Source organism: Drosophila biarmipes, chromosome 3L (assembly GCF_025231255.1).
Source record: "Drosophila biarmipes strain raj3 chromosome 3L, RU_DBia_V1.1, whole genome shotgun sequence".
In the NCBI taxonomy this organism is placed as follows: domain Eukaryota; kingdom Metazoa; phylum Arthropoda; class Insecta; order Diptera; family Drosophilidae; genus Drosophila; species Drosophila biarmipes.
This window is the reverse complement of record NC_066613.1, coordinates 7761729-7787457: the sequence shown is the minus strand read 5'-3', so window position 1 is coordinate 7787457 and position 25729 is coordinate 7761729. Positions and strand designations below refer to the sequence as shown.

The following is a 25729-nucleotide window of genomic DNA, read 5'->3' as shown; positions in this document are numbered from 1 at the left end:
TTTCGTAAATGCGGTAATGCATCCAAAGTGCCAAAAATTATTTTCGAAAACTTTGAATGGTTCTGTTTGCCTGTGTGGATTCGTAACTGGATTACATGTGTAATCTGTGATCAAGCATTGTAATCTGTAAAAAAATATAAACTCAATGAAGCTTCTTACTTGTTAAAATGTAAAAAGGTATTTATTTCTTAAACTGTTTAGGATTAGTGTTGAGCTCCTAGTAGTTCTTATTATTGTCTTCTCCTTTGTTTGACTATTTTGAACTATTGTTTTATGGGTATCAATATTCTTTGACTAATAAGTATTCTTTTTGACATTAAATATGTAATATTATTTGTAATATTAGTGGTATGTATATCCACCAATCTATGATTGCTTGTATTTCAGTGACCTACACATGTTCCCCTGCGTGCCCAAATACTTTCCCATAGAGAAATTACCCAAAATACTTGCTGGCTGAACAAATTTTCCTGCATGCTCACAAGTTAAATGATCTGTAGGACACACACGCTCGAGTGGCAGGGATGACACAACATATTTCCCCGACAAGTGATATGCTATATTTCAGATACTTTTGCCACCCACAGCTAGACGAGATCCCCTCGCCGAGGACCAACCACAAGGTTCTGCATCCTACGAACGTAGTACTTTCCCATGAAGCCGAAATTCACCGCGTCATATTTTTCGCCATGAGATCAGCTAAGGGTGGATTTCCTGCACGGGATGCTGTCACCCGAAAAGAGCGCTATGCTGACCCGGTAATATGTCTCATATTTATGCGCATTTTGTTAATCAGTTACGGCCGCTGATAGCCAAGTTTGGAGGGTGAGCGCGTCACGGTTAATGAAACTTTATAGCGCCTTCTTGGACCCCTTACCTGTCCGGCAATTAAGGAACCCAGGGGCCGGCAGGTGCACTGCGAACTACTAACCAACTGAATTTATAACGCCCACATTTCATTTTCATTCGAGTTGTTATTGTTTTTTCAAGCGTTCTCGGCTTCCCTGTTTTTCTCCCCAGAGTGGAAATCCGTTTGCGTTAACAACAACGGCAGCAGCAGAAACATATTCCCTCCTGGTCTTGGCCATACATCAAAATTAACAGAAATGTCAGCTGCAGTTACAACTACGAGTAGCAACTATTTCAGCCACGTGAAGAGGTCTCCTCGTTTTTCTCCTGTGTTATTTACTCGCATTTTCTCGTTTCTTTTTTATGTTTTTTGTTTTATAATTCATGCTCATTCATCTTGCTCGGACTGCGTCTGGCATATTCGGTATTAACCGCCGAGACCAGGGCCGCATCACCGCTCCCTACAGATAATTACAATTGTGTCATATTTTTCTCATTAGCGCAGACTTTCTACATGTCTCCTCGGCGGTATCCCCGGCTCCTCCACGCCCTCGTTTGAAAAGTGCATCCATACACACCTCACTACGGGTGCTGTTGTTAATTAGCTTTGCTTGATTACTTTTAAAAATTACAAACTGTCAACGTGTTATTTATGAGCCAAATTGTTTGCAGTTGCATTTCCTTGGGCTTGGTCTCCGGGCTCGTTGGCTCCGGAAGTAATGCATCTTTAATGGAGGTCGCCTTGGAAGGCAGCATATGTCTAATAGGAGTTTAATTAGGGGAGACAGTTTGATCTTCGACATGTTAGGTTTGGCCTAATCTATCGGGAAGATAGGCCTAATTGATTCCTTATTTACTGGCTTGTATTTCCGAAATCTTAAAAGGCATCTCTAAGTTTAATTGTTAGTTGTTTTGGGCAATACAAATGCAATTGTGCAATAATTGCATAATGTCTTAGATTATATTATTATCCAACAATAGTTCTTGAACTTTTTAACAACTTAAGAATAAATCTTTAAGAATAAACTATAAAATATTTTCACTTTAGGTAACATTCGTATTTATTGATTAATTTCATTAAGGCAAAATACAACATACAGCCCAAATGTGTCACTTTGAATTAAAAGTGTCTGTCCATCTACCCAAAAACACGCTTGAGAGGTCACAAGACCGAAACAAACTCCATTTAACCTTAACACAAATGTGAACATGACGAGTTGTGTCAAACACACAGATGCGAAGATCTACCTTGACATGATCGAATTATCGATCTGATATTTCCCCCACAAGCGAAGCTAGACCGAGTTTCCGTTGAAGTTGCCGCCGAGTCTGGAGAGGCGGAGGGGTGGGACCCAGGTCGGATCCGAGCGAACCGCAACAGTGAACCCGCTGGGTGTGAAGGCAATCACTTCCGTTTCGGTGAATCCCAACCGCCCCGCTCCACGGTGTTCTCCTCTTTGAAGTGATCGTGCGTGCTGATAAAGGCCAACTCGTGTCTGACAGATACGCATCGCTGGTATTTACCTTTGGATTCGTTTGATGTGAGTGTCTCGCTCTGTGTTGATAGTTCTGCGAGCAATTAATTGATTGTGACAGATTGCTCCATACCGCAGCTCCGTCCCCATCAGAATTCCTTGAACGGCCCTCGGGGGCTTTAACTCCTCGCTTGATTGACACTTTTGTGTTGTGTCATCCGTTTAAATTGTGAAAATCTCTCGCTGCTCGTTCGGGCAACAAAAGAAGTGCCACTATGCCGGGGTAAGTGGGCTTCAGGAGACCCAACTGCAGTTGAATGCAAAGAATTGCATTCAATGTTGCGCCGGGTTATGCTAAACAGATGCTGCTCCGTGCAGAAGCGATGTCGTACTTGCCGGGCTGTCATCAAAATCGTCTCATTGTTGTCCCCAGCACGCATATTAATTTTATGGCTAACAATAACATATCCATCGACAACTATTGTGAAATGCATTTAATAGTTGCAATAAAAAAGAAACGGGCGAAAATGTAGCTCATACTTATGTCCAAGGGGACTTATTTTGGGGTTGTTGGTCTGAGGGCGAATTTAAGATGCTCTTCGGTAAAGATAAACATATTTTTTAAAGGGCGAAGATACTGTTCTTCGAAAATATTCTTATATTCTTGGGATAACTGTTTTTTAATGATATTGGTAGGATTGTTTATAATTTTTCTTTTCGATATCTTCGATTACCAAAATTAAATTAAAAACTTAAGGCTCATTCTAATTCTAGCTTGGAGAATATTCGACAAGTAAATACTTTAAATGGACTTTTTTTGGTGTAAGAGACATTTTATTCAAAAAGAATACTAATACTAGTCCTCGTATACATTTAATTTGCCTTCAAGAATTGTCCAAGGAAATAAAAATCATCTCAAGCCTTCCCAAAACAGTGTAATAAATGCAATAACATTTTTTATTGCAGCTGAACTTTAGAAAAGCTTAGAAGATCCAGAACTTTAGCTTACCCTGGCAAAACTTGCTTGATGTGGGAAGAAGGAGGCACATTACCGTTCACGACAACCGGAGGACACTCACTCCCCCTGTGCACTTCTCGCCTCCGCCCCTGCCACCCAAACCCCCTTTTGACAGCCTGTCAGTGACAGAGGCGAGTCGGTAGTCAGTGTCGTCATTGTTGTCGCCTTTTTTCCAGTCGTCGTTGTATTTGTCGTTCTCGGCGTGCCACATGTGCAGAAGGCAGCGGGCACAAAAAACAAACTATAAGATTTTATTGCTTTCTCGCATGTGAAGAAATACGGGCTGCTGCAGGTTATTCTACTGCCTCTGCGTCTGCCGCTGCTGCTGCAGTTGCAACTGCAACATCCATTGCTGCTGGCAGGAAGCAACAAGCCGGCGGCAGCAGAAAAAGCCGAAGAAGCTGCCACTGCAAACAAGGGCGTTGCACGACCTGTCAAAATGAGCAATTACTTTGCAAAAATGTTGCAGAACTCACGTGAACAGGGCTCAGGCAAAAAGCAGATCCCCAAACAGATCCGAAGCCCCTATTCTTCGCCTACACAACAAAAAGTGATGGAAATGTGTGAAACGAATTTTAGGCTACGGGCAGACGATAAGATTGTTTAAACAATTTTTAATTTATTTACTAGGAATTAAACAACAAACGTTCGACGCCCTTATATTTACGATATTAGATAAGTAAAAGTCACTGATACTGTCTTTCTAACTTATTTAAAATACTGAACTAGGAATAAATAAAATAAATATCTTTGTTTTTTATTTTTGTGCCTTCTAAAAATGACATTTCTTTCAGTGTACCGCTTGCCAAGCTGACAAGTCGTTTGTCTTCCGAGCAAAGTTTTTCGGCGGTGCGCTACCTCAAAACGCTGGCATATGAAAATGGATGGCATTTCACGTTCTTCTGAGTATCTGGGGGATTTGCAGTAAATGGCTGTCGCAATTGCTAATTGTCTGGCATTATTAGCTGATTAATGTGGAGCACAGTCTTCACTTAGTGCAGTAAAGCAACTCCAATTGCAAAAGCAGTGCTAAGTGTGAAATATGCACAATGTGCAAATGCAGCGTGTTCAAAACTTTTAGCACTCTTAAGGCATTCCATCGAAAGCTTGTATTGCATCTGGGGAGGCCATTAAAATTTCGACTTTCCCTCAATGCCAACTGGGAATCCGCTGATGTAGAGCTTATAGGTCTTTTTTCGCGACCTGTCAACGTCAGCCATGGAAAGTCTAGGACCTACACTACGGGAACTAAGTTCTTTAAGCGGGGTCTTAAAATGTTGATCTTATTATATACAGTATTAAAAGATACTTAAAAGACGTATCAATATGGTGGAGTGTTATCTTATTAATCAAACCACTATTACCATATAAATAAAAGAAATAGTAATCAGTAAATTAAAAATAAAATTAAATTTTTTTTTGAAAATGAAACCAATTTATAAGGATATTCTTATTTTACTGGGAAAACAAGTTAATAATTAATCGCGAATGTATGTATTTTATCTTCACTTTTTGTGTTTTTCTTCTTTTTTTATCTTCCTAACAAAATATTCTTCCTCCAAATATTGATCTTCAAAAATTCTGATCTTCTGAAATTCTAAAATGCATTTGAAATAACTATATTTTTCTCAGTGATTGGACGCTTATGAGACTTGGCCCTCGCCTCCACCCCATCTCCTCCTGGAACTCCATCTGGGCTATGACGAGGAGATGATGTTGCCGGCTGGTGTTGCTGCTGTGGCTGCTGATGTTGCTGCTTCTGCTGCTGCTGAGGATGTTGATGTTGCTGCTGTGGCTGTGGCACCGTTGACGTTTCGAGGCAGTCAAAGAGTGTGCTGCCCAGCGCGTCGTCGGCGGGTGTTAGATTTTGTTGCCACTGCTTTTTGCTTAGAACTCGTACTTCTCTGGCTTCTGTTTCCGTCGTCTATTCGATTTTTTCGGGCGGTTCCAAGTTTGCCGTTCGCTTAATGGCTTCATTCTGCTTTGACATTCTTCCATGTGCCGTGGCTCATCCTGCCGCCCCTTCCTGGCTTGTCAGCCTGTCAGTTGCTGGCTGTTTTCTGCTTTTCGCTTTTTTGGCTCCTGCTCTTCTTGGCCTTTTAAACTAATTGCATTGTCGTGGGTGCCGGGTGGGGAAAAGTGCAATAACTATTTAAATGATTGCCTCCGAGCACACATGTGCGGCCCAGACTCCTCCGCACTTTCGGCGTTCGACGGCGTGTTTAACCAACTGACTGCTCATTATACTCTGATAATTGAGGCGGTAGTTGGGTTTTTCTTCTACGTCTGCCATTAGAGGGTATTTTTTTGCAACGATATTTGAATTTAAGTTTTCCGGTTTCAATGGCTTTTAAGGAGCTGCAACATTTAACCAGGTTAATGCAATCAAAATTCATATTTATAATAAAATGAAGAAAAATGTTAATTTGCTCCACACATAAAAAATATATTAAACACCTTTATCTAATTTGATATTATATGACTTACTTTTCAGGGCTTACCACCGTACTAAATAACAGTATTTTAAATTTATCATCATAAAATAATTGTTAGGTGTGACTCAAGTGAACTATTTTCTACAACCATTAGCCAAATGTCAGAAACAACTTTATCCGCCGAGAAGAGCATCTTGCACTCCCTCCATCGCAGCGAAACTTTTTGTTTTGGTTGCCAAGTGCCAATTAAACGTTGCTTATGCTTGATTCGAGCTGTCAATTTTGTGGGTTGCACATTTGTTGGCTGTTTATGCGATGCGCGGAGAGTCCCGAAGAACTCCAGCTGTTTGACATCAGCGTCCGCTGCAGTGTGAACCATTCGGTTTTATGCTTTTTCCGTGGAAAAGCGGAAAAGTTTTCCCACTCCCGGCGAAGAGCATTGACCCAAAGCGGAATTGCAGGGGCGTGACGGAAACCACCCCCGCCCCCCACATCCCCAATAATTGTGATGCCGTCGGGGCCCCCAACACTTGGCAATCAATTAATCATAATCCAGATAGGAAAACATGTTACAACCGCAAACAAGGAGTCGCTGCGGAGTGGTAAGCCGATCGATAACACGAAAAATCCGAGCGAGGAAATTTAACCCCACGGCCGGGGGTGGGGGAGTGTGAAAAACCATAACATGTGCTTATCACAATGTGCAGCTGAAAACCATGACAAATCTAAGCACCCCGTCCCCAGCACCACCTAAAGCCGCCCAGGACAGAACCACCCGACCCACCTCATCCAATACGAAACGTGCCCCATTGCGGCACAGACGATAATTACATTTGGCCAAAGCTCGCCCGTTACCATAGATTCGAATTATCCCCATTGATCCTTATGGACACGGCTTAAATGCAATGCGAACAGGCATAACTCGGACAGTGATAAATGGCGACCCAAGTGCAGTGAAAGAAAATCTACGGAAATCTCAAGATCCCAGCGAATGATGCAGTGGCTCGCAGTTCTCTCGCCTTCTGTGGCAAATTTATCGCATATGTCGTCGGTCTCACATGATGTGCAAGATTTTTATTCCATAATTTTTAATGGTCTGCTTCCTAGGACTGCGTGCCAGGAGTCCTGCACTCCTTGTGGACAGTAATAGAATTTTTGCATTGCTCGCCAGCGATAAATGTGATAAACGAGTGCCGGCCACGTCTGTATGTTAGTCGGTTCGGGAGATAAATGCATTATGCAGATGCCCGCTCGAAGGATTTATGGGCCTGGTGTTTGTCTTGGTAATAGCTTAAGTCGAGAGCGGATATAAATATTAGGCAGGGCATTAGATTGTCTGGGCATAATGTGGCCGAGTGTTATGAATGCGGTCCGACTCGAGTGGCAAGGTCCTCGGGCCTGACAACCCGATGAGCAAGCAGATTTGTTGCTTAACTGCCAACTGGGGTTATAAATTCACTGCCGCACAGGGTTGCGCATTATCAAAGTAACGGTTGCATAACACAGAAACAGGTATTATCCTAAGATAAAATACCTCTGGTGTGCCACGAGACTGGTGCTTAATCGGGGTAAATGAAACAGGTGTGCACAGTCTGGTCTCCGAGAAAATACAAATGTATCAGATTAAATATCAGAGTTAAAAGGATAACAAAAATGGTAACGTCTGCTGAGATTGAAGGAAAATATGAAATATTTTATTATATTGTTTATCACATACAACTTTTTGTTGCCAAGTTTAGTTTTATAGCCTAATAAAATCCTCCTAAGCCCTATTAAAGTTAGGGAGAGTAATAATCCTACCCACAGTCAAAACTCGTATTACAAAGTTAAGGTAATTTGAAGCCCACACCATTAAATCTTTCTTTGATCATAATACCATCGTTTATAGAACTATTAAAACCTGTAAGTCCAATCCGAAAACTGTCATAAACCGGCTACCAAACGCCGAAGACTGCGGACCCCCAATCGATTGGCCACTCGAACGAACGTTTTACATTCACCGCAGCGACTTCTTTGCTGGCCGACCACCTGAACGATCGCGATTTTAATACTGGTTAACCAGCAAACTGCTCGACCGATTTATGGCAAATAAACATTTTATTTTCCATTTCCTGCAATTTATTTGCAACGCAGCCTGCAATTGCAGCCTGCAGCGCGGCGCGCTTATCAATGAAAGCGACAATAAAATCGCCGAACAAACAGGCGAACCGCCGAGGAGTTGTCATAAATGTTTTGGCCGTATTTATTTAAAAAGCATCGTGTTTCCTATTATATTTATTTGCATATTAAAACGCAAACAAATGACAGTGGCAGCGGCAGCGGCAAACGTTGCAAAACCACCGACAACAAACATTGCCGCTGAGCTTCAGCTTCGCGGGCAGCATCGAGGCCCGTTGCAGCGGCACTCGTATGTGGGAATCATATAGAAAATGTTTATAATGCCCGGCGCGTGCACAGAATTTTAAATCGAAATATAAACACGCTGCGAGAACGATATAGTCCGGGTGCGGGGCAGCTCGGTGGTGTACGGCACACTTAAAAGATTAACCACGAGCACGAAGCCCCGCTTTTTTCAGGTTCCAGGTTTCCATCCGCCCATATCCACGCCATACATACGTTAAAATCGGAATCTCCTCTTTTGTTGCCCGACTTTATTTATGTTAAATATTTAACATTGCTTAAGCCGCCGAAAACAATAACAAAGGGCACTCGCCCACGTCTTTTTACAATGGCAAGCGCGCTCCGCTTCGCTTTTATTTATTTTAAATTTAAATACCCTAGGTTGCATCTTTGTCTTGGCCGAGAGATACATTCAGCATGGGAGCACTTGAAAGTGTTTAAATTCAAAAGTGGTGCGTACTTTATTCATGCAAGTCGCTAAACTGGCACAGGATGCCATATCTCATGATATTTTTGGAGTTCTTTTTATAGTGAATTTAAAACTTCGGCCATGTGAAGCAGGTTGTCGCCCAAAAGTACATTCTTGCTATACCATTTATCTGCATTTTAAAGTCGATTTACTATGATTTATATACTTATTAAATATATTTATTATTGTTTTATTTTCAATAACGTAAGACCTGAAAAAGGTTGAAAAGTTCCACAAGTTTTATCCACAATACTTAAAAATAAAACTATTCATTTTGTCAAAGCGTTCGCAGAATATATAAATAAATAATGTGTTCTTGGTTTCTGCTGGTTTTGCCGACATTGTTGCGAGTTTATAGGGGGCTTTATGAGGGCAATAAAATGACTTTAAAGATTTTAATTTATTCACCAAGACACGCGCTGGCATACATCAACGATATATATCCACAGTATTACTGAAAGAGGGGATCCGAAATTCGTAGATACATTCCCGAAAACATCCTTCTTTTGCCTTTTATTTACATGGGCGACCTGCACACCGACAAATTGTTTGCTTTTGTTTTCTGTCAATATCCAAGGAGCTGTGTGCACTTGTCGCCATCATCGCCGTCCCTGGGTAAACACAAATCCCACGTTACGTAACCGACGGCGGAGGACTCCGACTTCATCTCCCGGTTTCTCTGGGGCAATGCGATGCGTTCTCAACTTTTGCCGCCAAAATCCACTTGACTTTCTTTCGTCGAGATACTCCAGAGATGGGTAGTTGTAGATGGAGATGGAGGTGGAGTCGCAGTCTCCGCAGACTCCGTACGATTTCTAATTATAAACTGCCCCGTCAGCGGACCAGAAGGCAAACCTTTTCAAGTCGTCTCCCCAAGTTCATGAACTTGTGCATTGAACTTCTCCGCTCAACCGAGCGGTAAACCAACTTTAGCTCTAGGATTGTCTATCTGTTTTTTTGTTTTTGTTTGGGAGTGGTTTTCCGGGGTGAAGGGTGAAGGAGTGGAGGCCAAACACTTTAGACACAAATTCGGGCGATTTTCGTTGGTTCTTGTTTTCATTACGTTGCAGTAGCCATCTGTTTCTCCTTTTGCAACTGCAGCAGACTTTTAATTTCGTGTGGATTTTTCGGTTCCGTTCGAGTTTTTCCAAGAGTTCATTGGGTTAGGTTGGGGACGGGGTTCGGGGTTTGGAGTACGGGGCTGAGGTTCCGCTGCCGTGCCATGTAATGTAAAGTGGAAGTTGTAATTTAGTTGCTCCGAATGACTTTTCGGCACAACATTATCATTATGTGCATTTAATTGGTGTTTGTCTTGGCTGTCTACTTGACTTTGGCCGGTCTTGCTCCCCGGCTGGCTTTTCCTCTTGGCTGCTCTGGATTTTCCCGACTTGGCTTTAATTTCTGTGAATTTCCACTTGGTCTCTTATTATTTCTGTTCTGGCTGGCCGGAACTGTCTTTCGGAAATGAGGCGTGTACATTAAAGAGCAGTGCGGTAGGTTGATGAACCTCAAATGAGGCAATTGTTAGGTGTCAGATATGAAGGGATCCGATGGATTATGCAGAGTTCTTGCTTTTTACGGGGAATTCTTTTGTGCTGAGAAGTGTTATTATTTATAGGAGGATCGGCAGATGCCAAAGATGAGTGAGAAAAGCCATCTGATGCGGGCTTATCACGGAATTTGTTTTTTTAAATCCCTTTTAAATCCCTGCTCTTGATATTGGGGGAAAATTGGTTTCATTTTCAATCATTTCTAAACATTATTATATGAATAAAATTGCAAGCAACCTTTTCTAAAATTAAATTATAGATAATCTCAACCCCCATTTACTTTTTCAGACCTTTATGCAAACTTTCATCGACAAATACCCGCTTTAATTTGCTCCCATGGCTTATATCCCCGTATACTAGATGTGAATATCCCTGTCACCGTGATGCCGCCCATCAGGACATCAGGACAACCACAATCAGTGGGACAGGACCTGCACACAGAGGGACCAACAACTGTCCACAAGCACAAAACACATCAGCAGCTACGGCAGCTGCAGAAAAACGTTGAAATTAATGAGAAAATTCTCAACTTGATGCAAAAAACCGCAAGATAACACAGCGGGCCGAGTTGGCAAAGGACGTGGACAGGATATTCAAGTCCAACTGAAATGCAAAAACACGTAATCTGCGAGGGAGCGAAGGAGCGGATGGCTGGGAAATCCTTTTAGACCAGATAAAAATTGCATTGCATTTAACAGCATTAAAAACCCAACAGCAAACAAAGTGCAAAATAAAATTAGTAAAAAATGGAAGCAAACAACAAGTTGCAAAATGATATTAAGGAAAGGATGCTCGTGGCGAGGAGCTCTGAGCAGCGCGAAGTAATGACAAAAGCCGCCATTAGTTGGCTTTTATTCGCAGGCTATCTTCGTAATGATACCCAACCACTTTTTTGCAGGGAACCGGGCGGTTAACTAAAGATACACTAGAAATTATTTGTATATTTAATTTGACAAAAGGAAAATGAAACATAATAAAATAGTATTATTAAAATTTTGCAACAAAGGAATTGTATACTTTATACTAGAGTCTATATTTAGGAATCTGGTAGTATTAAAAGAAATGCCTTAAGCTCAAAAATAAAGTGATTGAAAAAAATTAGGTATTGGTATTAGTATTTAAAAAATATTTAAAAAAAAGTTAGTGATCCATAAAAGTAACAGATAAAATTAAGAATCAGTGGTTAAGTCGAGATTATACTTAGGGATCTGAGAATATACAAGTTGATATTAGGCTTAAAATAAAGTGATTTACAAATAAATCTGCACTATACCAATTTCTTAAATTTTCATTTTAAAAATATTTTATCTATCATGAAACATAGAAATGTTGTTTATAAGAAAAGTATATTGGTAGAGAGGTAATCATAAAGTCAAGTTGACTTTAAGTATAAGGAAATTAATTAGTACACCAGTTTCTACGGAACTCCTTGGAATACTTCTCCAAAAATGTTTCCTTTTTATTTGCCAAGCTAACTACATTTTTTATCACTGCACCAGAGAAGGCATCCTGGAACAGGGGCACTAGTGGCAGTGGGAATCACGTGGAACATATGCTGACAAGTGCATCGACACGTGGCAGTTGCCGGAGTTGAGTCGAGAGGAGTGCCAGGGCAAACGTTTGTTGGACACGTGCGCCAACTTCAGTTTACAGCCGTATTCCGGTGGGTGGTAAGTGGAAAGAGAGACATGGGTGTTGGGTGGTGCTAGTGGTGCTGGAGAGGCGGTAACTTAATTTTCGTTTTTGCTCCGCGCACCTGACGTACTGGCAATCGGTATCGTCATCGTTATCGCTGACTGATGTGCCCATTCACTCGGAAATGGTAGATGAAAAGTTTCGTGGGAAGAAATATGGGTCTCACGCGAAGGACAGATGCCCTGGGATTTGGACAGTCAAAGTCCCCGGGGATACCTTTAACAATTGCATAATGTTTAAGCTGTCCTATGTCACAATAATTATAATTAATAATCAAATATATTTAATTAAAAATTAATTTTCAATCGTGTATTTTCATCCGCGTATTTAAAGCGTGGGACCATAATTCCAAAAACAGATTTCTTTTTATCACAGAGCATTTTGAAAAACACCTTTGTGATATTACAGTTCCCCCAAAAAATCATATATCACGCGTAATCCTCGTAAGGAAAATATATTGAATTAAAAATCGACCGAATTAACGTTATTTAAGCAGCTTTTGCGCCGTAACAAAATAGCCCTGGGATGAGCGTATTCGGGGACGCGATGAGAGCAGCCGTACAACTCCGCTCGATTGATTGCATTTTTTATGATTAATGCATGCAGGGTGCACAGACCGCCCGCGTTCCCTGCAATTCGCCGGCCAATCGCTCTCGCACTAATACACAGGCGATTTAATTAAAGCCCGTCTGGGCCTGGCCCACAAACGGTCATAATTATGCAACAGCTTTTCTGTTTGATGCGTTTATCGATTTATTGAAGTGTTAACCAGCGTGACGGCAAGTTGTTGATATGCCTCGATTATACATTGCCCGCGGAGCCCCAAACCAGAGCCGCCCACATCCCCTTCCCGCGTATCCCATGGATATTGATTGACAGCATGTGGTTATTTTGTCGCTGCCACGCCCACTGGGCTGCGGCCCGGCCCTAGTGGGCGTGGCCCCACCCACTAATGACACGCTTCAACGCGTTTTACATTGATTTCGCCTCGTTTGCATGTTATTTATTATATTATTACCCGCTTTCGTTGTTCCCTTTTTGTGTTTTTGCCTTTGCCAATTGCAGTGCACTTAATATTCTCGGTAAAAGTGCCCTGAACCACCCACTACCCCACCCACCCATCCACTGTCCTTGGGAATTTAATTTAGTGTAATGGGTTTTTACGAACACTCCGCTTGTATTTATGAATATTGGATAGTAATTATATGGTAAATCGGCTTTTGGCTGCCACAATTAACCGTATAAATTAATTAATAGGTTTTCGGCCACCGGGAAGCTTTATGGGTTTTCTAGATTTTAAGCGCGGTGATTGGGGAATATTTTTGGGTTTGTTGAAGAATATTAAGTTAATATGATTTAAACAAAATAGTTATAACTTTCTCTGTCTTTGTGTATTTAATGTTTTATTAACTGTAATTGCGTAGGCCAAAGCAAATAAATAATTAACCTGCCCAGCTAAAGTAAGAGCCATAATTATGCTAGGCCCTTGGTGAATTCGCATTCCCCACTGGCGTAGGCAAAAACCTTTCTCAAAAATTAACTAAACAAAGAGGAAATTAATCCAAACGAAAAATGGCATTTCCCTTGACATTAATTTAGGCGACGTGGCTCTCGGACCCAACCCACTTTCCGGGAGTCCATTAAGTTCGAGGCATTCTGAGCACTTGCGAAACAATTAAAATAATTTGCCACATACTCGCGTCGTCCCCCGACGCAATGCACCAGCCATCAGCCATCAGCCACCAGCCAACAACCAACAGCCAACAACCCAGTACGACAAAGTCCTTTTGTGAAAAAGAAGGCCAAATTGCCAGCACTTAACTCTCGCAGTCGTAGTCCAAGTGTACTGGTGCCAGGCGGAAAGGACATGCCAGCACCGATCCAAAAAACATGCCGCACGTAGCTAGAAAAACGCCAACGTCAAAGTCGGGTGGCATTCGGGGGCATTCTGCACTTTCGGGTCTCCCTACCTTTTGTCTTTTTTCCATGGTATAGCACCACATCCTAGGAGGTCGACGGTGCCAGAAGAATCTGTGCTAAATTAATTCAGAGATTAAGTCTCGACTTTGTAAAAGATTGTGATTCCTGATACAAAGTAAGTCTTTAAAAATTAAATTAAAAACAGGGAGGTTACGTGGCTTAGACTTATAGAACTATTACAATTCTTAAAACTTTTTAATTGGCACAGGGTTTATAAATTCTGTATGTCTAATAAATAATAAAAATAAATAATTATAAATGAATAAAGTTCACAATTGTTTAAAAGACGAATACAGGATAGAAACTGCATTATCAACGAGCATGCCGCTTTCTATTTCTTAAAATAAGTACGTTACGTGTGTATATCAACTTAAAAAAAAACATTTTTAAGTTTAATTAAGGTCTGAAAAGGTTATAAAAAGTATTAAAACTATTACAGCAAACGATCCAAGTATTTGAATTTATAAGTTTTAGACATTTGTAAGTGGACATGTAGTTTTCCATTTGTAAAAGCCACATAAAATTATATACCACCACCGAAATTTTTGTGGGTCCACGCATGCATAAGGTACTTTCTGGTCCCCGAAAAAGAGGTATCCCCGAAGGTCCTTCCTCCTGTTTTGCACTCACTTCACTCAAGTTGCTGTCGTTGCCTTTGGTTCAGTGGTTGTCGCTCGGGCTATGTGTGAAATATGCCACTTTAATGAGCCAACGTTGCGCACTGAGTGCTCTCGCATGCAGCCCTTCCCCACGCCCCTGAAGTCCTTTTGCAGTGCCCGTGCACCACAAACGCCACATCCCCCCGCCGACAGGACTAGTTGTTGTAGGTGCAGTGGCGTGGACTAAACTGACTCCCGCCAGAGGCGTTCGGCCAACTGGGGGTACACGGGAAAAACACGGACTGTTTCCTGATTTATGAACTTGATTTAGATGTGCAATATTATTTAATATCTCAAATAATAAAGGCAATAAAATACGGCTTTGTGCAGGCCCAACTCCGTTTTAGGAATGAATGTTTCATACGAAACTTTGAATTTTCCAATGCTCATTTGGAAATAATTACCACTATTAAAATATTACGGAAGTGCTTATTTCCTGTTGCATAATTATAAATATAATAATATAATATATAAATATTATATTCAAGTATTGCGCTATAATAATAATCATAAGGGGCAACTATTTTTAAGATTTACGATTTACAGTGAAGATTCTTTTAACGAATCGTATATTTTGTTACGTTTATTATTCATATTTCCTCCCAGTGCATTTGCAGCGAGCACTCGCAGGATTAGAGTGTTTGGGAGTCCAGGAATAGAGACCTAGGTCCTTGTTTGGGGGACTGGCCTCGGGGCGTGGGTCCATTCTCTTTTCGCTCTGGCGACGGACTGCCTCAATTGACATTTTGAATTGTGCAGCTGTTGCCGCTGCAAAAAAAGCACTGCATATTGCTGGGGGAGGGGTCATCCACCCACCACCGACCACCACTCCCAGCCCCTCCCCCTTTGCCACCCCCACCGCCCGCAACCGGTTGTGAGAAGTGCCTAGGCACAAGGATAATGCTGGGCAAAAAACACGTGTTTAACGCATAAGTGCGAACGTGACGCTAAACTCATTTAAAGGATTACGTCCTGCACACTGTTGAGTGTAGATGAGAGCTCCTGCGGGTGTGTGAGTGTGCCCCAGTCAAAGAGTGCGCCTGTGTGTGTGTGTAAATAAGATTAAATTTGTTAAAAGCATTGCGACGACAGCGACCAAAACGCAAAGTGTGGTCCTCACTTGTAAACTCAGCCAAAAAGAATATAGATCGGGTATATCATGTATTCTATACAAATAAGTACCATTGCCTATATTAATCCTAAAAAACGATTTTTCTAATTTTAATATTCAGGGTATGAATATTATTTTCAACGGGCAGTTATTTATAGACTCCAATTTTCAATACTATATAGTCAAAAATGGAAAGAGCTTTAGAAAAAGCAAAATTCAACGGTATATTAATATTTAAGTCTACTGAAAAGTCTAAAACTCACTTAAAAAATATAATTATCTCTAAGTAATTACAGCTAATAACGCATAATTGACCAAGGGAAAAATTATGTTCAGAAACTAATTTTAATAATTTGCTGTTGGTTTTAATAATTTACAGCTGATTATTTTCGCGTCCAATCATTCAGATGATTTCACATTTAAAGAGTAATCCCAGTTCACCATCTCCACCACCAGCATTCTTACTTACTGTTTTATATACTCGTGCTCCTCCGGCTGCCCTCCACTTTCTGCGGTACCGCCATCAAGGGTTAAAGTCTATTTATGCATATGTTGGATGGATTCCGAGTCTGTTTGCTGGCAAAAAGTAGGTTAAAAGCACTTTTGGACTTCTGCGCCACGCCCCCGTTTTGGGCTGGGCGCTGTTTGTATTTGTGTTTATGTTTGCATTTTGTCTTCGGTTGTGTAGTGCACAGTTTTAAGCCTCAAGTTGTTTGGCCATTGTATTTGTTAATCCTTTCGGGGCGTTGTCTGCCCCAAAGTCCGCCCAGCCACCCACCAGCCCTGTTGACTCGACTTTAAATTTAATTAATTACAATTTTATGCGTTGGCTGCGCAATTCAGCCAGACCCCATCGCCCTTACCCCCTTCCATGGGCTTGTTTGTCTGTTTGTTGCTCCATAAGATTAAATATCAAATATTTGTCCAGCTGTCTGTCTGTCTGGGCTCGGGAGAGTCTTGGCCACTTGCCAGTTGGCCCGGGAATACCGGACAGAAGCTAATCGGTTATTTGGCCGGGGTTGTCAGGTGAATTTGAACAGCACTTTGCCTTGTTATCTTGTGTTATGTCTGCATCGATAATGCGAAATGGGATTAGGCGATCTAAGCGTCCGATATCGGGAAATGGATGTACATTTATAAGTTGAACATGCAGCTCTGCTGGACAAAGGGGTAAATGCTTAACACTATAATAACAATATAATAAAATATTATTTTTGAGGAAGTGCTAATGCTCGTAACCATTTGGTAATGTTTTCAACCACTTTATCAGTGTACTAAAATGTATTATAGTTATAATTTAATTAAAAAACAAATATTTTTTAAGTGCCTGTTACTTAATATGCCATTCTTAAGTGTTCCCCCAACCATTCGTTTATTCTTTATCAGCTGACAACCCTGGCGAATCGATTCCCGAAAAGGGTTAAAACGCCGAGCGTTTATTACCACTTTGACAACTAACAGACACCACTCTGAACCTCACCCACTCGCAGTTTAACCCTTCGCAGCGACCTTATCAAATGTTAATTTAATGAACCTCAAACATAAGCATTCAGCTCGGGGTTTATCTTCGTTTTTCCTGGTTTATGCAACGGCAGCTAATGATATCGGCTGCAGTCGAGGAGCAGAGAAACATCGCTTATCGATGCTTAATTCAATTATGCTAATTCCTTTGAAGCGGTTCGAGCTGTGTCAACGCCAGAGGATGAAGTTCAGCTTCAGGTCGGGTCGGTCGACTCAGGGCCGAGGCGTATATACGTGTACCGTGGCCAAGTCCCACTCACAGGTGGTCAACTGAGCGTGAATAATGATTGGGGCGGGGGTTTCTGGACGGAGGAGGTGGTCAGCGGGTGTCTAATTATGCAGCTCGCTGTGTCGCCGTCTTTCTTTGTTCATCAAACTGTTTAGAGAATCAAGATAAACTTTTTAATTCCCGGCCAACTCGTAAAAGCCCTCCACGTGGGAAGTGGCGAAGAGTTTCCCAACTCTTCGGCGGCAGCCAGTTTTGTACAATTTATTTAAATTTAAACTGCCACAGCAACTGACGAGCGACTTGCGACCATAAAACTGGACATTTTACGAGCGCTCTTTTACCAGCAAGTCGTGTCCGAGGTCGCCGCTCTGGCCCCTCCGTAAAAAGGGTTAATTTGCAAACCCCAAGCCCAAGCCCAAGCCCGGGCGGACCATGTGTTCGGGCGACTGAGTGAGTCCTTAGACCCTTTTTTATTCACTTAGTCTGACCATCTGATAATTAGAAATTTATTAAGCTTAATTATGTGTTGGCTGGAAGTACGCACTTTGGCGTTTTTCGTGTCCCGAGTAGCTTGATTAAATGTGTCCGGTCGGCAAAAAAGGGTTCCCTAATTTTTTGTGTTTGTTTTGCCGGCTCCGGGTCACTAAATCCCTCTTTCGGGCGCCAAAAGTTTCCACAATGCGGTGGCGTTTTATGAGTCATAATGAAAATAAAATTCATTTGATGCCTTTTTCAAGCGAAGAAAGCGAATTTGCATTTCCACGTATATCCTTTTAGTGTAATAAAAGTGAAATCATAAATACTTGGTTAGGGGCTGCACAAAGAATGTTTAAGTTTATGACTAAGAAATGGGCATGGTTTGTAATTGGTTTTCCGGGAAGTTAAAGAAAAGTTTTAAAGCGTTATTAGGGGTATGAATGGAGGCTTAAATTATATACTGCACATAAACAGTTTATCCAGACGTTTGTTAAATTATTATTAAAACGAGTTTATGAGTTACACCAATGTTTAAGTTATTAAAGTATTAGTCGGGATTAATTCTTACAAAATGCATCAACAATTTAAGCAGATTTTTTATATATGGAAGATGATGCTAATTTTAACATTAAAAAATCAAAGATTGTTCCTATTAATAAGACTTAGCTTTCCTACTGCTGATTGGAAATAATATATTAATAGGCATTTGTCGCTTTAACATACATACCAAAATATTTGAACACACATTCTAAAATACCACAAATGTTTTTGTTCGGGATTATCGAATGTTTGCTGCCCCAATCCAATCATAAATATTTCCCCGACCATTCACACATAAACGCCCAATCTAAATGCCGTAAAAACAAACCGAAAAATTCGAGATGAGGAGAAAACTTTCGCTGGGGAAAACTTTCCTCATCATTTCCCCGTTGCCCCACCTAATTGCCGCTGATCGATGATTTGATGATCAGTGCAACACACTCAACTTTTAACCCGTCTAGAATACATAAAAATAGGAACGGAAATGTTTTGGCGTGGGCCGCAAAACGACGGCCCGAACAAGAAAATTATTTAAAAACGCATCAAATTTGCATATTTATGCCCAGACCTGCGACTCGATGTGTTTATGGCTGCGGCGCTGGGGGGAGGGAACTATCTTCATGGGGTGATAAAAAACTTTTTAATTGGGTGATACCCATATCTCGGACGATAAGTTTTCGAATATTTAGGACTCATAATATGCCAAAACGAGGCGTCGGGAAAATGCGCAGACCGACAGATGTTGTCGTCGTCAACGCTACGTGCCCAATCCGAAATCCGTTGACTTATGTCGAGATGACGTAGAGTCGCGTTTTGCCAGGAAATCGACTGGAATCAAATGAAGACAGACGCTGCTGCCAGACGGACGCAGTTCGTTGGACCGGGTTCGAGCCACTTTTTGGCAGTTGTGAGAAATCAAATAAGGGACGCAGACACAGATTGCCAGTGCAGCGACTGGACGGCTGGCCAAGTGACAGAATGTCAGGCAAAATGACAGCCGGGGCTTGAACTTGGAATTATTTGCACGACACTGTGAGTTTTGCAAGCGACTAAGGAGAAGGGGACCAGCCTTCATCGGATCCAATTTGTTAAGGACTGTTTGAGATGGGCATTTGTATCCAGTTTACCCCTTTAAAGTTATATATACTGTTGGTAATTTATTGCCTAATAGAAAACTCGACCTTTTGATTAAATTTGATGATTTTTAAATTTATTTTCCAATAAAGTATATTATAGTTATTTAATAATAAATTAAATAATGCACCAAAATATAAGTTAAAATTGGTTCATAAAATATCCCTCATAAATCTACGCTTTGAATAAAAAAGGAAAGCATTTTTGCATTGCACTAAGCGACGTCAATTTTTACTTTGGTCACATTTTTATATGAGTTAACCTCTGCCACACTATTTTTTTCTTTCGGTCACACTTTTCTATTTGTCAACTGGCATTGCCATTATTTTCCATCAAGTTTAATTTAAATTCACACCCCGCTGTCAGTCAACAAACATCGAAAAGTAGTTTTGGCAGCGGATTAAAGAGCTTAAATTCGTTTTGTATCTCTTCTGCTCAAACCCCGCCCCTTTCACCGCCGCCCCCAGCTCGACAGCTGTCAACAGTTTGCAAAAATGGCGCTCAATTCGTGCATGGAAAGCGAAGGAAAGAAAAAACAAAGTGCAAAAAGAGCGAAACTTTGGCAAGTGTTTCGCCAATTTTAATAACCTTTTTGTGTAGGCACGAACTCGAAAAAAGCGGGTTCAAAGCTGTCAGCAATTTTCGTCTGGCGGCGAATAAATCGGTATATGCACAAATATATATTCAATTTCCCATTTATATTTACTTTGCCATAATGCAATTTGACGCCAAGCGGCGGCAATTGATAGCAGATACCAGGGATTGGTCAGCAGGATGGGAATGATGGGGTTTTCGGGTTCCGGGTAACCGGAGACAGGCGACGGCAGACAGGCGACAGGACATTCAATGTTGGCTTCTGCGGTCTGCTCGTTTTTCTGGCACGTTGACGCCTCTGACCAGGACATCAGCTATATTCGGTATACCAGAAGTGCCACACACGGCGAGAAAAGCATCGTAGTTCAGATTGTTTTGCCCCGTAGATAAATATATTATAGAGACGTGCAACAAATCTGAAAAGTACTTAAAACATTTGAAACAAATGAAAATTAAAGGAATTCATAGTAATAAAACTTAAGTTCATTAAGGGGTTATATTTTTCGTATCAAATAGAAACAACTTGTTTATTAAATAATGGGAAGCTTCAAAAATATTTGCATTGCTTACAATATTAGGTAGGGGAGTGCCTGGTTTTAGGTATCCTTGTTTCCCTCGGTGCAGGTGTCTGGGATCCTGCGTCTGCCTACACGTCCTTTCGATGCGTTTGGCCACAGAATGTCATGCACCTGTCAACTGGCCCGTAATAAGATGCCAAAACAGTTATGCGGTTATCCCCGACCAAGGGATAACACGTGAAGGGACACACTTCCGCTTCCTCACACACCGTCAGGAAGTGCGTCAGAGTGGGCTTTGGGACTTTGGGGATAAGCTGTAAGCGGTTTAAGGATTTATGTTGTGCTACATCTTGTAATGGGTGGATCGAAGGACAAGACCCATTTAATGGGGCTTTAGGCCCGATTTGGGAACGCTATGCACCTACAATAATGTTATTACCGACTGAGGTATTTCTGAAAATATATTACCTTGTTGCACTACAAGGCGACGAAGCACATATAATATTATTATGACTAAGCAGTAATTAAATAAAACAGTAAAGAATATAAATGATACATTTCCTTTAGCAGGGACTCCCTCGCAATAGTTTAGCGAAAGCCCTTGTCCTCGAAGAGTTACAACTTTGTTAAAATATGAAAAGTTTCAACATAATTTTCTCAATTTTTCAATTTCTTTCATTTCGTTAAGTAAACTTCATCCTTCACACCGATGTAGTCGAGTTCCCTTTACAGTTGCAAAATAAATGAGATTTTTTAATCCAGCCGTCCTGTAATTTTTCGCACTCTTCAGCAACTATTTTCCTCCATTTTGCCCAAGTTTTTCGCATTCCGCCCATCATCGTCATCGCGCCGTCGTCAGTTTCAGCTTGGACACTTCAAAAAATATGCCAAGCCCATAATTTTAATCCAGCTTTCAGTCGCAGTGCCTCCGGCTTCCGGCCTCCGCCCGTCGCCTCACGCACAATGTGGCAAATTAGCAACAATATTTAAAACTAACTGCCAAGGCTTTGGCCACTTTCCCTCTGCCACTTCTGCTTGCCTTGCCAATTATTTAAAGCGCAAACTTTTGCCATTTGCAACAAGACAAAGACGGCCAAAGGGGGCGAGGCATGGGGGAGCGCAAACTTTATGGCCAAAACATTTCAACTTTACCAAGAGCCAAAAATGTCGCACCGAAGAACGCTCTCCAGCATTTTTGGGGCGAGGGTGCAACAATAATAGCTGAAATTTCTCACACATTTTTCTGGGTCAACCATAAAATGTGGATTTTAATTTTCAATTTGCTTGGCTGACAATTTTTAATTAAAAGCGTGAGCAAAATAAACATTAATTTTTATAACGGACCCTCTAGTCCCCGCCCCCAAAAAGCTGGTGGCTTATCATAAGCATTCCTATGGTAATAACATCATTTTCAACTGCCTGCCCCTCGCCTTGGGCCAGTTCATCCTGGCGTCCTGGCCATTTGCGTTGACAAAGTCCTCGTCCTGGCTTTTAACGCCTTTTTGCCCGCTGCCGTTTGGCTTTCCGGTGGCTGCTCTTCGCCGCCTAATGTACAAGCGTCTTATCCTTATTACCATCGCATCTTCATTTCTGCCCGTTCAGCTTCCTGGCAAATCCTGGCATCAAATTTATACAGCATTTCCTACGCAAAAACCTCGAAACGAGTCAGTTGAGCTCTTTGTTTTTTCGACCAAGGGCTTAGCATTTGTTGTTCTTGCCATGTTGTTGTCGTTGTCGCTGTGCTTACTGTGGGTTTTTCATATTACCGGAAATTGTGGTCACCGGAAGTGGGATTATGTTTTCAAGTTTGTACCGGAACTTTGGCGCTTGACGGCGAACGGTTATTGTCGCAACACGAATCTGGGTTACGGCTCGGTTCAACTCACTCCGGGGTCCATTTGGGTTGTGTTAGGTCAGTTAGGGCGTCGCATCTGCGATGGGTATTAATTTGCGGAAATTTGCTGTGCTAAGTGTGCGTTAGGGGGAGGTTCTGGGGCCCTAATAGATTTTATAGTTGGGATTGGTAATCAGGGGAAAGTATTTGTGTCAAAGGAGGTTATAGTACATGGCATTAAGAACTGTATCCGCCGATTTAAGCCCTTAAAATCACTCACAACATAATCCGAAATTATGCCCGGGATCCACTCGAATTGTTAGCACGTTCTGGGGCTTCCCACTCCACATTATCGCAGCCATCAATTAATTTCACGCCGTTCGCCGAAAACTCGGCGCGTTCTCAGGCATTATTCACGTCAAAGTCAGGCTGGCAGGCAGTTGGAGCATTTCTGCGATTTACGTGGCATAACTTTTATTGGCTTGCGGCGCCCTTCTGCTGCGTCCTGTTGTCACCAGGATTCGGCTGGTGCCCCGGCCCCAGGGGACGTAGTCAATGGCACCGCCTCGAAACTTGGTCCTCGCCGTCATTTTGTGCACTTAAAGTAATTAAGCGAATTACTTCAAAAGTCGCCAAGTTTTCTAATTATATCGAATAAATTTGTTTAATAGTATTCCTCGGGGTGGAAGTTCTTGCTCACAGCACCGCTGTCTTTCATTTTCCTCCGCTCACCCATCTGGACCCGAAAACCAATTTGCACACCATTCAAATTTCTGTTGATTTTTTCCGATTTTTCGCATTTTTTTGTTTTCTGTGATTTGGCGCCACCATCTCTTGCTTACTCTAGTGGAAATGTTAATTTCTGGACTTTTGACTGAGGCTCAGAGCGCTGATTTCCAGTGATTTGAATGATTTTGGTGCTGCGGATGCTCCGCGCTCGATTGGGGCTCTTGTATTTGGGCCTTTGTTTCTTTTGATTATTTTGGCTCACTTGCTTATTTCAATTTCCGCTTCGGTTCGTCTTTTTATTTCCGCCTTTTGTTGCTACTCCCGTCGATTGGCCTGCTCATTTGGAAACTGAGTTAGTCGGGGGTTGATTGCATTTTTCGGAAAATGTTGCGCTGAATTGGGGTTTCTTTAAAGAATTTAAGCGTACTTTATTTTCTGATAATTTAATACTGTGTTTTGCGTTCCCTCAATGTTATTTTAACGATTTTTATAGCTTTGCAAAAATGTTGTCCGATTTTTAAATATAGCAAGTGAGCATCGAATGCTTATCATTAATATATGTGTGAAGTATTTTATGATGCTAAGTTTATTGAATTTATTTCTTCTTCGGTTTTATATAATTTAAAAATTTGTATAAAATAAGAATTTTATTAGAATTAATTATAGATTGATTTTCTAGTAATAGATTTTAAATGAGCTTTTTCAAAAATGTATTTAAAATTTTACAATATTAAAAACAATAACAGCTTATAAAAAAATGGTGACCATTTACAATTATACACTTTAATCAAACGATATATTTGTAAATCCCTTTGTTACCCAAACATCCCAACGACTTTCTATCCGAAGGCCTGACTATTTAAATTCCTCGTTCCCATCTTAATTCAATTTATTCAAGCTGCGAACTGTCCACTTCAGTAGCGAACTTCATCTGTCTGATCTCGGGTTGCAAACTGTATCTGTCGCATAATCAGCGCGCACACACTCATTCAACAATCCAATCTATATCAAAAGCAAATAAACACGCGCCTCTTGAAATCATAACCTACCCCTCGCAGCACCCTCGTCGCCGCGATCCGGCTTAACCCCCTGCTGCACAACACCCAACTTACAGACAATTGTAAGTTCGTTGTGTCTGACCCAATTCAAGTTGTTCCACTGCTGCCGCTGTCTGTGCGGTGGTGCCGTAACTATACATCCGTAAGTCAAGTAACCGGAGAGGAGGATCCCACCCGTGCCCCGACTCCGACTTGTTAGGTCTTAATGAAGCAACGCACGTAAACAATAAGCAAACTTTGAAGCGAAAATTTTGCGCAAATAACATTGCCCGTGCAAGAGTGGAGGGGTGGGAAAAAAACCGTGGGTAGGGGAGTTTCGGCTGGGAAGGGGCAGATACGGATACGCTACACGGGATACGGATACGTGCGGCGTGAGGCAGGAACGGGCACGAAGGTCGAGGGTCCTTCGCCTCCCGCCCGCAGCCCGCCCTTAACCCTCCTCAGCCCGCAAAAGTTTCGCTGCTGTAACAAGTTGTTGGGAATTAGTTGCGAAAAGTGTGGCAACGCCGCTGCTCCGCGCAGCTCATTAATTTTAAGGCACAAAAACGGAAGCGTGCAGCCGGCTTCCGGATACCGTACTCGACCACGGGCCGGAGACAGCAGCACGGCCGTGTCAGGCTCTCCGGCCCCTGCATTTGTTTGTTTGGTTACAGAGGAAAAAGCGATCGGATTAGTCAATTATGCGATTATCATCTTTGATATAAAAAATAATATGTGTGTAACGAATGGGTTTTCATTTAAAATGTGTTTGCCTTTGGGAACGATTAAAACAATAGTATAATACTAAAGCATTTAAAAAATAAAATTCGTAAGCTATATAAGTAGACGTGTCTTAAGACCATTGGTACTGTAGCTACAAAAAGAGTTATAGTCACTTTCAGATTGTCTTGAAACTTGAAGATTTTTAGGTATTATTGAAAAAATACAACATTAATAATGGTATATCAGCATATACCAAAATAAATAAAAAATTATTTAATGAGGTAAAAATCAATATCACATTATTCAGAAAAAGTTTGAGCTCTATTGGCTTTGGGCTGGAGGAACATGACGGAAATCTTATACGAGTATATTTAGGATTAAGTTTAATAAAATCAATATTCATAGAAGCAAGCAGAACAACTAAATTATATTAACAAACTGTCTCTTTAAATATGTTAAAATTTTAACAATGATTTAATATTATGTTAATAATAATATTACATGATCTTTGTTCCTCTGGTAAGGCAATCCTAAAAGCCAAATCCAACTGTTTTTCCAGTGCTGATTTGTTTGTCTGACTGCCACACTTGAGTTATAGCGAAAAATTTTTGTTTCGGCCTTTTTGTTTCGCCGGCTCTCTTAATAAGCAAGCGAAAACTTTTGAAGTGCGCGAAATATGCGCAAATGGCACGCGAGGGGCGGGAACGGGGAACGGGGGGCGGAGCAGCTTAGGGGGTGGTGGTGGCCTTCTA

General features: G+C 41.4%; 1 long non-coding RNA gene across 3 annotated transcripts; it reads right to left on the bottom strand.

Moving 5' to 3' along the window:
• Positions 1-4749: 4749 nt before the first annotated feature.
• LOC127010869 (uncharacterized) lies at positions 4750-16402 on the bottom strand. Of its 3 annotated transcripts, none has more exons than XR_007763715.1 (2): positions 16111-16402; positions 4750-5700 (listed from the first exon to the last, which is right to left on the bottom strand). It is a non-coding gene; the product is annotated as an uncharacterized LOC127010869 (long non-coding RNA). The 3 variants fall into 3 exon arrangements; XR_007763717.1 differs by lacking the exon at positions 16111-16402 and adding an exon at positions 7678-7778; XR_007763716.1 differs by lacking the exon at positions 16111-16402 and adding an exon at positions 5830-5903.
• Positions 16403-25729: the final 9327 nt, after the last annotated feature.